Source organism: Leptonychotes weddellii, chromosome X (assembly GCF_054177405.1).
Source record: "Leptonychotes weddellii isolate Sample4059 chromosome X, ASM5417740v2, whole genome shotgun sequence".
NCBI lineage: Eukaryota > Metazoa > Chordata > Mammalia > Carnivora > Phocidae > Leptonychotes > Leptonychotes weddellii.
The window spans coordinates 31128798-31140586 of NC_138385.1; the positions used below are offsets into that span (position 1 = coordinate 31128798).

Here is an 11789-nt window from a genome sequence, read left to right on the forward strand (position 1 = left end):
TCCACTTTTGGCTTTGAACCACTTTGGCAGTTGTAGCCTTTGGTTGCAAACTGCCCTAGGAGAGTTCAAACAGACATACACTCTCAGCCACCAAGTAGAAAACTTGAATATTTCCATATTCACAGAGAAGATGAGCCCCTCCCCCCGCCCCAGCCCTTAGGCTGACAAGCAAATGAGGCAAGCTCAGGCTCCTGCCAAGTCAGCTTAACTGCATTAGGAGATCCTCCAGTTAGGTCTGTCCTAGAACTCATATAGTAGTGCCTGATATTTGAATGGGTGCTTTTAACTTTGGAAGAGATTTTCTTTTGTATATCCTTGATCTCCGGAAGAGGTTAGCAGGGTAGGGTGAGCGCAAGAAGAAAATTTGGGGTCTTATCCACAATTCACCGGGAAAACATTAAAATTCAAAAACACCCATAATCCCCCTATGTTAAAGGCAATTGCACTGTATATAAGGCCTTTGAAGGAGACCGTTCACAAGAATAGGGTTCTCCTTCTCTTCCTGGACACTCCTTCTGGTTGCATCTTAAGCTTGGCTGGAAGCCTCAGCTAGACTGCACTTTGGTCAGAGAAAGGGAGACGTCCCAAGGTCTTGTCCAGAGCCACATATCCTACTGACCCCTCATGCCAAAAGAGGAACCAGCTTAATCCCAACATTGACCTCTTTCGTTTGGGAGGTTGTACACTTGAGGTTGTTGGCCACAGTAAAACTGCCTTTGAATGGGTTCCAGAATCAAGTGATTTTTTTTTTCATCTATATCATTGCCCAGTGTTTAGAAACACTTCCTGAAGTGTTTAAACAGTATGGAGGGGGAGGCTCCATCCTCACCCCTGTCCCCCCCCCACACCCACAAACACAAACTCTTCATCCCCTAAGGCAATACTTTTCTCAGATGCCTTGCTCCCACACAAAGCTTTATACTCTCCAGAATAGTGGGCCACCTCAGGGTGAAGGACAACAGAAAAACTCTTCTTGCTTGGTGCCCCGAGGGACTTTCCCAGGGTAGCCTAGGAGAGTTGCTAGGGCTCCCACTAAACATAACTACGCCAGCTTCAATGACAAGGCAATGGAACACTCGGCCATTTAGACAGGGCAGAAGCTTCTGGCTCCTTCTAGAGCTCGACTCAGGCTCACAGTGTGTGTGCAGGCGACAGCTGGAAGAACAGTGGAGCATTCTCTGAGCTCTGGAGTACTCTGAGAATGGGTACGGAAAAGGGTTTCAGGTACCAGCCCAGCGTTCAGAAAGGTAGAGAGCCTCGCACCCCAATTTCTGAAGAGAAGAAGTGAGGGAGATAAAAGACAAAGCCGAGCTTTGGGGCTGTGAGGTGGGGCCACAAGATGATGCCAGCTAGTGGACCTAAGTGCCTGCAGGTTGCAGGTAGTAGTCTCAGGCTTGGGGCGGGGGCGGGGGGGGGAGGCGGCGTGGAGCCATTCAGTTCCAGCAAGGTTCAAGAGGGTCTGTGTTCTGGGCGCAAGAGTATGGGGGCGGGAGGGGGGAGGGGGCTCACGGGGCACAAAGGCGCAAAAATCAACGAGTTGCCCAAGTGTCTGGTGACACTGCCCCCCCCATAGACACCACTGCCACCATGAAGCAACTTACTCCCTCATCCTACAATACCACTATCCGTCCCCACTCCCCACCCCCCTTCAATCTAGGCTGGTCTTGGGAGACCGACCCTAAGGGTGAGAAGGCACAAATCTGAGAATCGGGCTAGTTCCCGGGCTGCCTGCACTGGGTTACATTAAACCCATCAGGGATCAAAACCAGACCAGACGACCCCAGGTCAGCCTCTGGCGACTCGGGGTCCCACTGTCCAGCTGTCCGGCTGTCCACCGGCCGCTAGCCCACGCTCTCATTGGCTCAGCTCCCCTTCCCCCTGGATGACCGGTGGCTGCCAGCGCGGCCCCATCACCGCCAGCACAGAGCCTGGGCTGGGAGGGGTGGGGGTGGGTGGGGGTCACGGTCCGAAGCAGGGGGTACTCAAGCCAAGGGGCAAAAAGAGACTCTGCAAGCCAACCGCCCCGAGGCGCTCCGGTCCCCTCTACCCGCACCCGCGCTTAGCCCCCCAGTCTCTGCCAACACCCAGGGTAGGGGGAGGCCCGGGGAGAGCAAACGAACGAAACAGAAAATTCCGTACCGAGGGGGGAGAGATGAGGCGGTGGGACGGGGCAGCGGGGGCTGACTTGGGGTTGCGGCTGCGGCTTCCTTCCACCCCTGGCCAACGAGCTGCAGAGAAGGCAGTAGCTGCTGCCCCTGCAGGCTGCCCCGTCCTCCCTCTTTCCCTCCCCCTTCCCCGCCTCCCCCGCCCCGCCCCGCCCGCCCTTGCCGGGAGCTGGTGGGGGGGGGGGGGCGGTGAGGCCTCGGCCGGGGCTGGGGGAGGTGAGAGGTGCTTTCGCCATCCGCGGCTTTCTCCCCCCCATACACACACACACACACACGCACACACACACACACCCCTCAACCGCGACGGGTTCTCCGCAGCTCGCAGACACCCAAAGGGAGGGAGAAAGGGAGAACAGGAGCAGAGGGAAGCCGGGAGCAGATAGAAGGGAAAAGGAAGAGCTCAGGGTTGGACATTTTTGGAGCTAGGGGTGGGGAGGAGAAAGGCAGCGCACCTCCTCGATTTTCCCCTCCCCACCCCTCTTTGCTTTTCTCTCCCCTTCGTTGTATAGCATTTTCCAGAAGCGGCAGCAGAAGGGGACAGAAACCTCTAGTCTAGAAAGATTTGGAGGGGTGGCCGGGTCTCCCGCCAGCCGCTACCTGGCAGCTGGAGCTTGAGCGTGCGTTTGTGCATGTGAGAGCGTAAATGCGGTTCTCTCTCTGTGGTTCTCTCTCCCTGTCTCTTCTCTCTCTCTCCCCCTCACACTCCCGCGTCGGCCACCCCTGTCAGTTTCCCCGTGTCAGTTTCTTCCCCGGCTCTTACTGTGTGGCTGGCTGCGCGAAGGGAGTGCGTGCGCTTGAAGCGGCCCAGGTTGGGTCAGACAGCCGGGAGAAGCGAGCGAGAACAGGCAGGGGGCGGGTGGAGCGAAGAGTTTCGGGGCGCTGACGGAGGCGAAAGGTGAGGAGGGCCGGCCAGCCACAGGGAAGTTTGGCGATAACTGAGGAGCGGAGGGAGAAACCAAGGTAGGAGCCAGCACTCGCGCCTCTCCCCACACCCCGCCCCTTTCCCTGTGCTCCGCCGCCCACCGCCGGGCAGCCTCCAGGCCCGTGGCTGTCCCAGGCGGCTGCTGTTTGCGCGCCGCCGGGAGACCGTGTCCGGCGAGGCGGCCGCATCGCGCGCCCTGGTTTGCGGACACCAGACGACGCAGATCCGAACAAACCACTTGGCCCCGGGGTAAGTCGACAGGCGGCCCGGTGCCCTCTGCTTCGCTGCTCGAGCGCTGCCATAAGGGGCGGCGAGGTGCGGGTTAAGTGAGGGTGCTGGGATGCTGAGGGCTGGGAGGCGCTGGCTGGCAGGCTGTGGGCTGGGGTAGTGGGGAGCCGACCAAAGCCAGCAACAGATTGTTTTTTGGACACAGGGAGAGAGATGCGATGGGGTAAAGCTCTAGGGGTGTTAGGAAAGGTGGCTCTTGGCAATGACCAAAAGAATCGTTTCTTTCCGGATGTTTTCCTACACCAGAGCTTTGCCCTACCCCGGTCAGTGATCTGCTCCATCCCTGGGTAGGTGTCAGGCTCCCTGGGGAACCTGCTCCCAGGCTTCCTCAAAATCCACCTGGGAGGTAGATGGGCATGGGAATAAGGACACTGATCCTGTTGCCAAAAGCCACTTTAAGATGCAGAGGGCTGGGGTGAACTCATGAGAGTCCATTTACCCTTCTTTCTGTTTTGTATATTTCAAACTTAAGAAATGACCAGATTCGTTTTCCTGGCTTCCTTAAAGGAACTAGGAAATGCAAATGGGGGGACATCAGTCAGATCTCTGCTCTAAAGTAAACACCCCACTCCCTCCAAACACATATACTGACTTGGACATTATCATACCCCTACACACACACACACACACACACACACACACACACACACACACAGGGGTACTGAGCTGTATTTGCCGATCCTGGTATTTCTCCATGGACTCTAAGAATGTGATATGAGAAGAGCTTCTTCCCCATTGCCAACCTGAGCTTCTGGCCATAGTCAGGTATGCCGTGATGGCCGAGTGGCGAGCAAGGTTATCACTCCCTCATGAAAAGCCTGAAGCCTAGAAACCAGCGTGGAAGACAGGATCTCTGAACTTTACCCGAGTTTATTATATGAGTACGAGAGACACAGATGAATCAATAATGCTCCCTTTAGAGATTGTGTGTGTCGGCCCTACTTCAAATGAGAAATAATTACTACACTGACATGGTACCCAGACCCACTTGTCTATTGCCATGTATTTATCTTCATGGCATTTAGCAAATATGACAAGTTTGTATGTCAGCATTCATGATTGTCTTTTGTCAGTTTCAGACTGGGTTTTGGTTTTTGGTTGTTTTGGTTTTTTTGGTTTTTGGTGTTTTACAGATGATTTATATCATATCTCCTTTCCCATAGATTCTTACAAAGCTGAGATATAAATGATGTCAAATAGTACCTTTCACTCACTCTTTAACATCTGCTTATTGTAACTCAAAAGGCATGAAAATACATTCACATAGTAGAAAGTTGGTTTCAAAGCAAATATTTAGCCTGGAATAAAGGAAACCCACAGGGTCAAGAGGAACCACTCTTGCTCTGTTTGCAAGGTTGAAGGAAAAACTGAATGCCACTTGAAATCTATGTTTTGATCCCTTGGAGATGCTGCTCTCATGGAGTTTTACTATATATATAGTTTTATATATATATGCACACGGGGTGTGTGTGTGTGTGTGTGTGTGAGAGAGAGAGAGAGAGAGAGATGCTTTCTTAAAGTTGTATCATATATATATATCGTGTGTGTATTTTTTTTCAAGGACCCAGATCAACCCCATACAATCTGGGCTCTGTGCTGCTGTAGCAGAGAGGGGGTGCTTCCAAAGCACCCAGGCTCTTGTGTTAAACTTTCTATTTATTACTGTATTACTGGAATACAATGAATTACCTCCTTCCAACTCAGCAAATGAGAGAAACAGATTCTGCATTAAGTGAAACTGTTTATGTTGTATCGGGCAATTTGTTCTAATGCTCACTGCTTAGAGACAGAACAGAATGAGGATTACTCAAGTAAGATCTGAAAAGGTGCCCATTCTGTTACTTTTTTTAGGCAATCATAAGCAAATATCTTCTTAGATGGGTTAAAATTATACTTTCCCATAAATAGCAAAGACCAGGTTGCAGACAGGTAGGAAAGAACTGGCAGTTTCATACTGGGGAAGAACTGAAAGTGTCCACAGGGATGAAGGCTAAGGAAGGTACAGGTCTCTGCTCTGTTCTTGGTGATGTGAGTTATCTGGCTGCCCCGGTGGGTCCTGATCCACAGTTACTCAGGGGACAAGGAGGTAGGTTGTGCAGGGATATAGAACCAATGTAGTCCCCAAACGTGTTGACACAGGTTCCCCGGGCTTCAGTATATGCTCCAACATAGAAACCTGCACCAAATATCTCATCTCTGCCAGCTATACGAGCGACAGTCCTATGATTCCATTCTTTCTAGAATTCACAACCAGAATGACACACAGAACCACACACGCTGGGAGAAGGGTGGGCCAGAAAATTAAAGATAGGGTAGGGAGGAAGAGGAGAGGGACAGGAGAGAACCCAAAGATGTTTTGAAACATATGGAAAGAAAACCATCCAGGTGTTTGCTTTCTTTTGCTCAGCTGAGGATGGAATTAGTCCAGAAAATTGATCCTGATGTGAAGCACGCTAAAATTGCGTATGATTTGCCTTGTAAACACTGAGTAAACAATAATAGAATTCCTTAGAACCAGAGAATTGGGAGCAGTGGAGTACATTTCCCCTTTTGCCATCTCATTTCACTCCTTAGCATATTAAATTTCAATCCGTGAGCCATTCAGGTGCTTAATTATCGAATGGATAATTCAAATGTGTCATGCTATTTCCTTCCAGCCTACTTCCAAATATTCTAATGTCTTTTGCTGTGGCTCCATCACTGGAGGAGAGGAACCAACACATCTCTGCCTGCTTTATTCCTGCCAAAGATGCTTGTTTTTAGCTAAGTACACTAAGTTGTTCAGAAGCCTCCTCTTAGCTGGTGGGGAATATGAGGGGCAGGACCTTTCTCCCCAAAGCGCCCTGCAGCCTAAGGTGCCACCAACCTAAGCTGGCCCAGTCATTTTCCAGGTTTTCACAGAGGGTTATGACAAAGTTTGCATCCTACAGGCAGAAATGATGCCTCATTCTAGGCAGAAATTGCAGTAATCTGTTCTAGATCAGGGCGAAGCTGAGGCTAGCCAGTGAGTCCAGAGCTTAGTAGCTGAGATTTCCATAATGACATTCTTTCTAAAACTGCCATAGCTTTCCTGCTGTTGATGGGTCTTTCAAGCCCTTTGAGCCCTGAGACCAACTGACCCACCCTGATCGCAAAGAAGGAGTCCTGAATGATTCAGCCGTGGTCTCATACACAAATGTGTGCATCATGCTCAATAGAGCAACAACAGATGATTCCTAAAAGAAATAAAAGCTGGGGGGACAAAGCAAAAAATCGCCATTTGCTGTGTCCAGGGAACTTTGCAAGTTCCCTAGCTTGGGTTCTCCAACACCCATTGTGGGGTTAGCACTTAGATGCTGGTAGCCAATGCAATTGTCCCAGCTTTTTGCAAGAAAGAGCCGATGGTGGGAGACAAGCAGGGATCAGGGCAGGGCCCAATGCCCTCATTTCACCTACACAGAAATTGAGGCCCAGAGAGTAAAAATGACTTGCCAAAATCACACAACTACCTAGTAACAGAATCAGAACGAGAACCCAAGACTGCCTGCTAGTACTGAATACATTTCCTAAAGCTCTCTGAAGATCTCTCCAGGAAGTCAAGAGGAAACCAAAACCAAGTTTGCCAAGATCACAACCCTCTACTTCCTTGCCATGTTTATATTTACCATGTTTACTGCCATATCCTTGTGACTTGCCTTCTCATCCTCCATCTGCCACCAATACACACACATACACACACACACACACACTTCTATCTTGGCAGCTAAGAAAAATAGCATATGCCCACAGCTAGCATATTCAGGTGGAGGGCAGAATTAAACATGACAAAGATTTAGCTGCTCACACTTATCTGGCTGATCTGGCTCACACCACCAACAGCAAGGCATCTAGAAAACCCAGACTCCGCTGCACTCTGTTAGTCGTGAGAATGGAAACTGGTGGATTCCAGTAACTATGGCTCTGGCCTTGTATAGTCATTCTCAGAACAAGCACCCATAAATGCACATGTGTATACACACACACACACACATGCATTCACACACTTATTGAAAAATTAGAACAAAAGAAGCAGAAAAGACAAGGCAGATGGTTTTTATAGTAGAGTCTGAGAAGAAGGAAGGTTTGTGTGTTGGGGGGGGGTGTTATTTCCTGCCTCTCTTCTTTAGCCTTGATACCTGGTTTCAATTAATCCCACCCTAGATTTTTTTTTAGGATCTGAGAAAATAGGCTGATGCAAACACATCTCTTATAACCCAGAAGGATAATATGAAGAACTTCTATATTATAGTGAGGATATCACAAGGTTAGGAAAGAGAGGTTAGGTTGGAGTGGGTTAGAGTCTTGCTACTCCAAGTGTGGTCCCCACATCAGTAGAACCACCATCCCCTGGGAGCTATTTAGAAGTGCAGAATCTTAAACTCTTCCTTGGGCCTAGTGAATTGGAATCTGATTTTTAAGATTCCCCAGGGATTTGTTTGCATACTAAAGTTTGAGAGGCACTGGACTAGAGCTTATCCCAAAAAGCATCTGAAAGTCATCTGAAAAGAAGCAATTATCCTCAGGGCATGCAGGGACAATTCAAGTGGCTTATCACTTGAAAATTTAAAATATAAACTTATCCCCGGTCCACTTCTCCCATTATCCAGTGTAAAAGCCATAAATGTGGGCAAGAGAGTTGATTTAAAAGGAGTCAGACTGTCGGACTGTTCTGCTTACCAGGAGGACCTGGACTTGGGGATGCACACAGACCTAAGTTCAAATCCTGATCCTGTCCACAAATAACTGGCTGTATAAACTTGTACAAAGTACTTTGTCTCTTGGCCTCAGATTCCTCATCAGTATAAAGGGATTAATAATAGCACCCACTGACACTGAGTTGTTATGAAGACTACATGAGACACTATAAGACACTGGCATATTATGAACAATCAATATGTGGAAGTTATTACTATAATTAATATGATTTTGTCATTAAGTTTAGTTGGCTAGAAAACTAGTCACTGGATGTGATGTCATAGGGCACCTAGCACCTATTTCTAATTGGTGTGAATCACATTGGGCTTTCCACAAATAGAACATTAAGACATACAAAAGTAAAATATATTTTGACAGAATGGGGGCCCCAAAACAAATATTATTCAGAAAGAATTAAAGGTGGTCCTGATGAAATCACTTCATAGAATAAGACTAAAGTCAGAAGTGGCCCTATTCGGGGCTCCCGGGTGACTCAGTCTGTTAAGTGTCCAGTTTCGGCTCGGGTCATGATCTCAGGGTTGTGGGATCAAGCCCCACGTCAGGCTCCCGATTCTCTCTCCCTTTCCCTCTGCCCCTCCCCTCCACTCACATGCACATGCACACTCTCCCCCTCTCTCTAAAACACACACACACACACATGCACACATACACACAAAAGAAGTGGCCTATTATATGGCATGTCTCAAAATTACCAAGTTATAAAGTTAGTAGTGAGGCTCTTTCTGCATGTTTGCACATATGTGCAGTAGGCACACACCTGTGCACACACACACACCCCTTCAATGGAGCAACTGTGAAAAAAATCAAGGCCGAAATAGCATTCCAGGGGCAGAACTAAATATTACTGATTTCTGGCCTGATAACAACCTTTAAAATGGGTGGATAATAACCCCTATTTCATAGGGTAGTTGTGAAATGATCTGGATAAAAAAAAAAATGATGAAGGTAAAAGCATAGCACAGAAACTCAAAGGACATTTTTTTTTAACATGAGCCCACAAAAGGAACAGACATTATATATGAAGCTACAGTGATTTTTCCCCTAGAAAGTAATGACCTGTTATCAGGTAAGAAATACTTTTCCTTATCAACACGTCTGACAAAAGGCAGCTCAACAACAGTTAACACTTAGAGAGTGCTAAGTTATGTGCTAAGTGTCTTACATGCAGCATCTCATGTAAACCCTCAGGACAAGCCCATAAAATAGGTACATTATCCTCTTTACTGTACAAACAATACTAAAGCTCAAAGGAACTAAGTAAATTGCTCATTGTAGACTTTAATGACTTAGGTAAACACTATACCTGTCACTATTTTACAGGTGAAAGAAATGGGAAACTCCTACCTTCTCCCAGTTCTCTATCTGCTCAATTTCCCCACCCATAAAAGATGATAGGTATAGTACCTATGAATTCCAATAATTCTATGAATTTTAATAAATTTTATGCATTCTAATAAAATCACTAAGTACTTGATTCTCCAAAAACTTCTTGGTTGACATATGTAGTCTGGGGCAGCCTGATCGCAAATATACAGAGATGGGCGCCACAACCTCTGGGTCCCAGTCCTTTGGCATGTTTGAGACCTCCAGCTCTGAGGCACTGAGGTTGCTCAACAGCCATTGATTTTCAAGAGGATCAGATTAGTGGGGCATCAGTAACCTTAAAATAGACAATACTGATCACTAATTTCTAAGATTTCTGTGATCACCCTAAATTAACAATAGCAATTGCTATCAATTATTGAACATCTTTGTATTAGTTCTCCATTGCAGCCATAACAACCACAAATTTAGCAGTTTCAAACAATGTGCATTTATTATTGTTATAGTCCTGCATGTTAGAAATGGGACATGGAGGGGCGCCTGGGTGGCTCAGTTGGTTAAGCGACTGCCTTCGGCTCAGGTCATGATCCTGGAGTCCCGAGATCGAGTCCCGCATCGGGCTCCCTGCTCAGCAGGGAGTCTGCTTCTCCCTCTGACCCTCCCCACTCTCATGTGCTCTCTCTCATTCTCTCTGTCTCAAATAAATAAATAAAATCTTTAAAAAAAAAAAAAAAGAAAGAAATGGGACATGGAGATCGCTGGGCTAAAAATCAAGGTGTCAGCAGGGCTGCATTTGCTTCTGGAGGTCCTAGGGGAGAATCCACTTTTTTTTTTTTTGCTCATTCAGGCTGTTGGCATAATTCACTTCCTTGTAGTTGTAGGACTGAAGTCCCAATTTCTTTGCTGGCTGTCAGTTAAAGGCTTCCGGAAGCCCCCCACATTCCTTGGTCTGCTGCCCCATTCCTCCGACTTCAAAGCCAGTCAGGACAGGTGGGTCCCTTCACACTTTGAATCTCTCTTACCTCTTCTTCCTTTGCCTCTCTCTGACTCTTCTGTCGTCTTCTGCTGTTTTTGAGAGCCCGTGTGAGCACATTGGGCCCACCTGGATAATCCAGCAGAGTCTCCCTAATTGAAGGTCATCTAATTACTAACCTTAATTCCATCTGAAAAAAAAAATCCCTTTTGCCAAGTAACCTAACACATTCACAAGTTCTGGGGATGTGTTGACTTATTTAGACGGCCATTATCCTGCCTACCACAATATACTTTGTGTTGAGTGCTACAAATATGTTAACTTAAATAATCTTCACTACAGCCTCTATATAATAGGTATTATTATTCCCATTTAACAGATGAGGAGACAAGATCAGGCAAGTTAAGTGGTATGCCTGATACTGCACAGCTAGTAAATGGTGGAGGCAGGATTGGAACATAGATCTCTCTTCCTCCAAATCTTCCATTTCCCTCTTGGCCTACAGTATACTGCCTCTTCATTGTCAGAAAGCTCTTTTGGTTGTTTTGTTTTGTTTTGTTTTCCTTGTTATTTTGTTTTGTGCTTTCTCTTTTTTATTTACATTTTTGAATAGGTATTTTATATCCATTGCTGAAAAATCAGAATATATAAAAGGATATTCAGTGAAAAACCTTGCTCCCACTCTGTTTACTATCTACTTGGTTGCCACCACCCCTTCCTTATTTTATTTTTTCCATCTAGAACTTCTGAATGCAAATGCGAGAAACTATGAACTGATGTTCAGAAAGATCTTTACATCATAACAAAAATCTCTCAAACTATAGCTCAAATCTATCTTGTCCTTTTGCTGTGTTCTCACTACAGTGTAACTTTGGAAGAACTAACATCTGTATTAAGGGACAGATCTTTGAGCTAATCAGTTATCTGAGCAACGGGTGACTACACCCAGTTTCTAAAATACTGTACAGTCCCTTTGGCCCCATGATGCTCACCTGAATACTCTGTACACTATAGAAACTTAATGCCTCAATATTGTTATATATCCCACACTGGGGAGAAAACATAACCATAACAAATTCATGAAATATAGCTAATACTATTCCATATAATAATAAGATGACCATATTTTCAAATAAATAAGCTCAGTATCTTATTTATGAATAATCTTTGAAAAATTACCACAGCTTGCAAAAGAATGTGGAACTCCTACATAATTGTAAACACTGAAACAGACTACCATATAGTTGGATAGCATGCTATGCAGCGACAGGCGCACACACATACACACGTGCACACACACACACAAACCATGAAAAATTACGTTTAGTTTTAAACAAAGAATTATGCAAAGCTGATAACAAAATCAATACACCACAGTTAATTA

At 46.5% G+C, this 11789-nt stretch overlaps 1 protein-coding gene across 1 annotated transcript in view; it reads right to left on the bottom strand.

Moving 5' to 3' along the window:
- Positions 1-2230, bottom strand: part of RTL4 (retrotransposon Gag like 4) — a 313336-nt gene extending 311106 nt beyond the window's left edge. Inside the window, exon 1 of the mRNA XM_081808385.1 lies at positions 2140-2230. The gene's annotated coding sequence lies outside the window, so the exon portion shown is untranslated. The remainder of the gene's footprint in view (positions 1-2139) is intronic.
- Positions 2231-11789: the final 9559 nt, after the last annotated feature.